Source organism: Leptonychotes weddellii, chromosome 2 (assembly GCF_054177405.1).
Source record: "Leptonychotes weddellii isolate Sample4059 chromosome 2, ASM5417740v2, whole genome shotgun sequence".
In the NCBI taxonomy this organism is placed as follows: Eukaryota; Metazoa; Chordata; class Mammalia; order Carnivora; family Phocidae; genus Leptonychotes; species Leptonychotes weddellii.
The window spans coordinates 114,441,078-114,448,608 of NC_138370.1; the positions used below are offsets into that span (position 1 = coordinate 114,441,078).

At 40.4% G+C, this 7,531-nt stretch overlaps 1 long non-coding RNA gene across 1 annotated transcript in view; it reads left to right on the plus strand.

Moving 5' to 3' along the window:
• Positions 1-3,964, plus strand: part of LOC145720171 (uncharacterized) — a 26,582-nt gene extending 22,618 nt beyond the window's left edge. The window contains exon 5 of the long non-coding RNA XR_014142958.1: positions 3,886-3,964. This is a non-coding gene — a long non-coding RNA (uncharacterized LOC145720171). The remainder of the gene's footprint in view (positions 1-3,885) is intronic.
• The last annotated feature ends 3,567 nt before the right edge of the window (positions 3,965-7,531 follow it).

Sequence of the window (7,531 nt, forward strand, 5' to 3'; positions counted from 1 at the left end):
ACAAGCCAGGGGGAGGGGCAGAGGGAGAGGCAGACTCCCCATTGAGCAGGAAGCCTGACGTGGGATTTGATCCCAGGGGCCCAGGATCATGACCTGAGCGGAACGCCGACATTTAACCGACTGAGTGACCCAGGCGCCGGTTCATCCTTATTATTTTTTATTTTTTTAAATATTTTATTTATTTATTTGAGAGAGAGAGAATGAGAGAGAGCACATGAGAGGGGGGAGGGTCAGAGGGAGAAGCAGACTCCCTGCCGAGCAGGGAGCCCGATGCGGGACTCGATCCAGGGACTCCAGGATCATGACCTGAGCCGAAGGCAGTCGCTTAACCAACTGAGCCACCCAGGCGCCCTGTCCTTATTATTAATCAAGGAAATAAAATTAAATATTGGCAAGGACTATACAAAGAAAATAGAATTGATAGAGTTGTCAATTGATAGAGTTGTCTCTCAAATAAGTAAGTAGATCTTTAAAAAAATTTTTTAAAAAGGGATAATAATAGTAAATCCATATAGTGAAACAGTCTACAATAATTTTTCAATGTTGTTAAATATAAATACTTTTTTTTTTTTTTAAGATTTTATTTATTTATTTGAGAGAGAGAGAATGAGAGACAGAGACCACGAGAGGGAAGAGGGCAGAGGGAGAAGCAGACCCCCTGCTGAGCAGGGAGCCCGATGCGGGACTCGATCCCGGGACTCCAGGATCATGACCTGAGCCGAAGGCAGTCGCTTAACCAACTGCGCCACCCAGGCGCCCCTAAATATAAATACTTTTTAAAAAAGATTTATTTATTTGACAGAGAGAGAGCGTGAGCATAAGCAGGGGGAGGGGCAGGCAGAGGGAGAAGCAGGTTCCCTGCTGAGCAAGAGCCCAATGGGGGCTCAATCCCAGGACCCCGGGATCATGACCTGAGCCAAAGGTAGATGCTTAACTGACTGAGCCACCAGGCACCCCTATAAATACTTTTTGACAAGTTACTCAGTATATATTATCAAGTGAGAAAAAAACAATTAAAAAACATTAATTCATATAAAGAAAATGGTTCAAAGGATACACAGCAAGACATTAACAGTTGCTATTTTAGAATAGTGATGTTATTTTTATTTTCAAATTTTCAGCAATAAGCATATGTTGCTTTTATAGTAAGATAAAATAACACTAACATTTACTTTTTGTTTTAAAAAATGTGTTTGTAATTTTCCTCTGGTGGTTCAAAAATATGTTTAGATACCATGAAAGCAAAGGAAAGGAAAATATCAGGGTAGAGAATTTATATCAAACAAAGCACATCCTTTGTATATTCCTGCCACAAGTAAGTTGACTATCATTGTTATATCTTATCATTCTACCCTAGAAGTGAACCTGAAGATCAGAATTTAAGTCAGAATTATTTCATTTGGGGGCGCCTGGGTGGCTCAGTTGGTTAAGCGACTGCCTTCGGCTCAGGTCATGATCCTGGAGTCCCAGGATCGAGTCCCACATGGGGCTCCCTGCTCAGCAGGGAGTCTGCCTCTCTCTCTGACCCTCCCCCCCTCATGCTCTCTATCTCATTCTCTCTCTCAAATAAATAAATAAAATCTTTAAAAAAAAATTTATTTCATTTGGGAGATAATTCCAAGTAGCATTAGCAGCAGAAAGATGGAATGAAAAAGAAAAGAGAAGGAAGCTATTAAAGGTGTGTTATCATGCAATTTACCGCTGTGGGCAACTGGGTTCAGTCCCCTCAGGAATTCTGGGAAACCCTGTAGAAGGTACCTCAGAGTTGCCCCTTATCACGTGGGTGAGTTTGCTGTGGTTTTTAGTCACCAACTCCCTCAGTTCACTGTTGGAGAGCTGCCTGTGAGAGAGAGGGAAGACAGCTAATTTCCCAGCACTTCTAGCCTCCCCTGCCTTTGGGTAATCAAGCAGACAAAAAACCCCTCAGGTGAAGAGTCACAGATGTCTACACGTAGAAGCCTAGGTTCCACCTGCAGGTTCACTGCCCAACTTGAGGAAACACCCCTACTGACACACTTGTGTAAAAATCCTAACATCTGGAGGTCTTGTGTTTTCCAATGCTGACTGATTTTTCCACCATTGAATGTCCACATAATAATATGAAGGTATAATATGAAGGAGTAGGTAGGGTGTGATGATAAAAAGAGGGAGAGGATTAAGAAGATTACAGTTTGTGTTAACTGCTCTATGTTGAACACTGTGTTCGATGCTGTGGAAATAGAAAAGAAGTGCAATTCATAAATTTTGTTTCACAGAGCTTACAATAGAATGGAATATGTATATACATGTGAAACTTTAAAGTGATAATAAAGGATGTATATAGTTCAGTGTCCATGCGAGTGATACAGATAAAATGCTGAGGAGAGAGGCATTTCCACATTTAAAAGTAGGTCATACACTGAATCATAGACCAGACCAGAGGATTATATTACAATTGAGAATGACAGCATTCTGGGTAATAAGCCCAGCATGAACAAAAATGTAATAGCAGGTGTGCTGAGTATCTTCCAGTTGTCTCTATCCTGCTTTGTGCCAGAAAAGCTGACCTTTATGAACAAAATTAACAGACTTCCTTGTCCTCTGGCTTCCAGCAGCTGCCTTTAGCAGGGGCTGTCACCTGAGGTCAAAGAGAAGGAGAGAAAGTTTGGGGTATTTCTATCCCAACTTCCTTCTCTCAGGGTCACCTCAAGTTACCTGCTTTCCTTTAGGAAGTCTTTATTATAGTCAGGAGGCCTCCTCTCCTCTCCACCTTCTAGTAACTATTCTTTTACTAACTCAGGGATACTGCACTGTTCCTAGGAGCCTTTCCTAGAGCCTATCCATACCTTTATCAAATTCTCCTCAGATTGCTCCTCAAATGTCCCGCAAGTTTTCTGTCAGCTGCCTGATTGAAAGGATGGTAAGGGGCTCCATTGAGAAGAGTGAAATGTTTGACAGAGCTTGAGGAAGGAGTTCATGTTGAGAAGTAGAGGCAGTAAGATGGACATTTTCCTTTTAATTTTTTTCCAAAGAAAAATGATACTACAGATCTGAGGACAATACTCTGAGTGAAGTGTAAACATTCTTGACTGATGTGTAAATGGCTGCTTGCCAATGAGCATGCATCACATGTTCTCTATTCTGAGCTCTCTTAGGCCTCATCTGTTTTCTGCTCAACAGTTGTGAGCATAAAGGAAGTCTTTTTGTGGGTACCTCCACCAGGTAGGCACATATCCAATTACCCTCTGGTCTTCTATGATCCAAGCTTCAGCTGATGGTAAAAGTAGCAACTGAAACCTTCCAAATAGGCTGAACAACAGGCTATTCTATTCTAGTAATCCAGTTTGCCTCTGAGGAAATTGGCTGAAAGTTCTACTTCTGATTCTGCTTCCTTAAAAAATAAATGAACTTGGGCGCCTGGGTGGCTCAGATGGTTAAGCGTCTGCCTTCGGCTCAGGTCATGATCCCAGCATCCTGGGATCGAGTCCCGCATCGGGCTCCCTGCTCCTTGGGAGCCTGCTTCTCCCTCTGCCTCTCTCTCTGTCTCTCATGAATAAATAAATAAAATCTTTAAAATAAATAAATAAATAAATGAACTCATAACAATTTTTCTTGTTCAGTATTGACTTATAAACTCCCAAAGAGAATCACTTTCAAAAAGGATCTGAAATTTGAGCTACTTTCTGGATCATCTGTGTAAGGATTATGGGTGCACAAGTTCTAGATGATGGCTACAGGACAGCCAGCAGCTACTTAGGGGAAAGAGTTACATCTTCTGCAAAAGGTTGCAATGTGATAACCTCAAAGTGTGGTCTTAAAGTTTCTATGAAAAATGGTCAAGGCCTGGTGAAGTAAATTCACATATTCTGCCTGATTACTCAACCTTGATTTATCATTTTTTATCAGTGGTTTTCATCTGCTGATCTCTTCTTGGCTCCTGACTACTGTACCATCTTTCTCCACTAACCCAGTGAAAAAGCAGTCCTAAATTGCTAATTAATAAGAAAGCCTGCAAGCCTGGGCAGGCCACTGTGCCAGTTCCAAAATTTGGAAGCAGCCACATTTTGTTTATCAGAGACATTATAAAATCTTTTTGCAACTGGAAATTCTCACCCCTCAAGGCCTGTAGTGAGATTGTTTTGGTGGTTTGATGGTCAGCAGGGACTCAGGCTCCTTCTGTCCTTCTTTCATCATCCTATACATGACTCAAATAACCTCTTGGTCCAAGATGGCTGCTAAAACACAAGCTATGACTTCCAGGGTGAGGGAAGGATGAGAGGATCCTCCCAGCTGAATCAATTCCCTTTAAGCAGCCATCCCCAAAACTCCATGCAACACCTGTACTTGGATCTAATGAATAGAACTTACTTTGTCAGAGAGGCTGAAAGATAATTTGTTAGCTAGGTACATAGCCACCCCTCAAGAAACCTGGAGTTCTCTTATTCACAAAGAAGGCAAGAAGATACTGTGTAAACACTTAACAGTATCTGCCATGCTGCATTTATTTTAATTTACATTAATATTTTAAAAAATAAACTTTTCAGAGATAGATTCCGTTATGACGCTGTTAAGATGTTATCAGAAGTCTAATGTAATATAGATCTATATCTTTAATGAAACAAGTACTTTTCTTTTTTTTTAATTTATATTTTTATTTATCTCTTTAGTAATCTCTATACCCAACATGGGGCTTGAACTCATGACCCCAAGATCAAGAGTTTCACACTCTTCTGACTGAGCCAGCCAGGCACCCCAAAACAAGTGCTTTTCATATAGATCATACATTTGGAATGCATGTCAGAATTGAAACACAATTGCATTTGTTTCTCTGTGTCAGTTTCTACCAAGTATATGGATACAGTTTTGCTCAGAAGTGTATTACAAGTATTTCAAACCCAGATGTTGGAAAACAGAGTTTCTCTAAATATGTTTTTCTGGTGACTAAAGTGACAATACTTACAGAGTCGGGTAGGGATGGAGGCAAATAGCTCTCGTCCTGTCACTTCACGGATTGCTCTGGAGAGAATTCCACAGCTCCCCAGATATGCAGCTGAAAGCTCCACCATGTGTAGGCAAGTTCACAGGAAATGGAAAGTGATTTGACCTGCGCAGGATGGAGTAACAAAAGTGAAATGTTAAATATGGGGGGAAACTCAGATTAAATTATAAATTGTAAAAACTCACAAACACAAGTAATTTTCAAAAAGAAAAACTTAGTGCACAAATTGAACGAGCAGTGGCCATACCAAGGATGCTTTCTGTTTCAGCTATATCCACTGACCCACCCCAAACTACCCAAAATACTTATCACTCTAAACAAGAACTATGGATCTACTGTGTAAATATATTCTCAAGTAATGTTCTCTAGCCCAGAGCTGTACCCCACTCCTTCCACTCTTTTTTTTTTTTTAACTCAAATTCTGTCTTTTAGAGATATCCTGAAGCCACCAGTGGGAATTAGCTATTGTCCTTTAGGAAGCAGAGTTGTATAGTTGTGACAGGGTCTTAGAGTCTGCAAGCCTTAAATATTTACTATTTGGCCCTTTACAGAAAATATTTGCTCAAACCTTCTTTATGACACTTAGTTGATATGCATTCATTTATTGCTAGAGTGTTTATTAAACAGCTACTATATATCAAGTACTATGCTCCTACTTTCTATTTAAGAGTCTTTCTGGATAAATGAAAGAGGTAGATAACTAATTAAAATGCTCACTGGTAAGTGCTACCTTTGGGGCAAAAATAGGTTGTTGCAGGGTGAACATAACTGTAAGGAACTAACCCAGAATTGGGGAGAGGGCACCGTAACCAGGGAAGACTTCCTCATGAAAATAGTATCTAAGTTAATATTGGATCTTGAGTGGGAGTCAGGCAAAGAGGGAGAAGGCACAGCAATTACAAAGGCCCAGAAGGAAATTAGGGAAATGCAAGTATTTCAGAGACCACAATGGAAAAGGTTAGCAAAGGTTTAGAGATAGCTATGTCAGATTATTGGCAAGGGTAATGGATATTAGAATGGTCATAAATTAACTAAAATAGCATAAGCTGGGCCGCTAGACGAAGGCCAGAAAATGTAGGCATCCAGTGTGTTGTGGGGCAGAAGGCAGGAAGTGGTAGTTGTTAAAGGGAAGCTGAAGCACTTCAGTAAAGTTTGGTCGTGCCAGAGGGTGATAAGATACGGGTGGAGGAAGGGCAAGAAAGCGCAAGCCAGTGACTCTGACTTGGGCAGGGAGAGGTGGTCTTGCTAGTAGTGTTCAGGCTCTTCAAGGAAGTTCTATTCTGGCAGTCTCTCTGGCTGCAAATCTGTGCCTCCACTGCAAATGAAGATAAAAATTGTCCTCTTCATTAATCTTCCTAAATCCCTCCGCAGGCCACATCTGAAATTCTTTTGGAGATTATAAAGCCTTTTATTTCAGGATTAGAGATAAAGATGCCTTCTATTTTAGCTTAAAATGCAAATGTCAATTAAGGTTAAAACACTGATTTATTCAGACCAAAGTACATCAGACAATGAGTCAACAGATATCAGACCTTTTCCAGTTTTAATTTATGGGGCTTTGTGAGATTTAGGGAAGGGAAGAAAGATCTTCACTTATTAAGGCCAGCGCTGTTTATTCGAAATGGAGCTAGAGAGGAATCAGTAAAAGCTAAGACTATAATCCTTGTCAGATTTAGGAAATATGTGTTCTTTTCTTTCAGTTGAGGTTAGGGAGGAAAAAGTTTTCCTTGACCCTTCCAGGATCCCTGGCTGGGTCTGAAGATGAAACTGATAAAAACAGATGAACAGGAGAAAAGTATACACATTTTATTGAACTTTTACACGTACATGGACATTTTCCCAATGAAGACCTGAAGAAGTGACCAGAGTAGGAAGCTTTCATACCTTTTAGACAAAGAAGTAATAAATTTGTGACAAATTGACAAGACAAAGGGATTTGGGCTGGGGGTACTAGACAGTGAAGTAACTAGGAAGATAAGGGTAAGTTTAACAAGGTTTGTTTATATAGATTTCTTGGCCCTAAATTCCATTTCTGGTGATAAAAATGTCTTTCCTCTTGGTACATTTTTACATGGCAGGTTTTTGTTTTTTTTTTTTAAGATTTTATTTGTCAGAGAGAGAGAGAAAGCACAAGCAGGGGGGATGGCAGGCAGAGGGAGAAACAGGCTCCCCGCTGAGCAAGGAGCCCGATGCAGGACTCATCCCAGGACCCCAGGATCATGATCTGACCTGAAGGTAGATACTTAACCAACTGATCCACCCAGGTGTCCCTACATGGCAGTTTTATTGACTGTTTCAGTAAGAAGGGTGAGAGGGTGAGCTGCAGAGTGACCTTCCTCCTTCTGCCGTTTTTCTCAAATTCCTTCAGCTTTATTCAATATGCCAACATGCTAACTGTGGGGGTAGAATGTCCTGAATCCCATCAAAGACATACCTTGTTTTGAGAGATATATATTTTTTAAAATAATTGAGAGCATTTCTGTGGACATATTACCTTTTATTTATTTTTTTAAAGATATTATTTATTTGAGAGAGAGTGAGAACTAGAGAGAG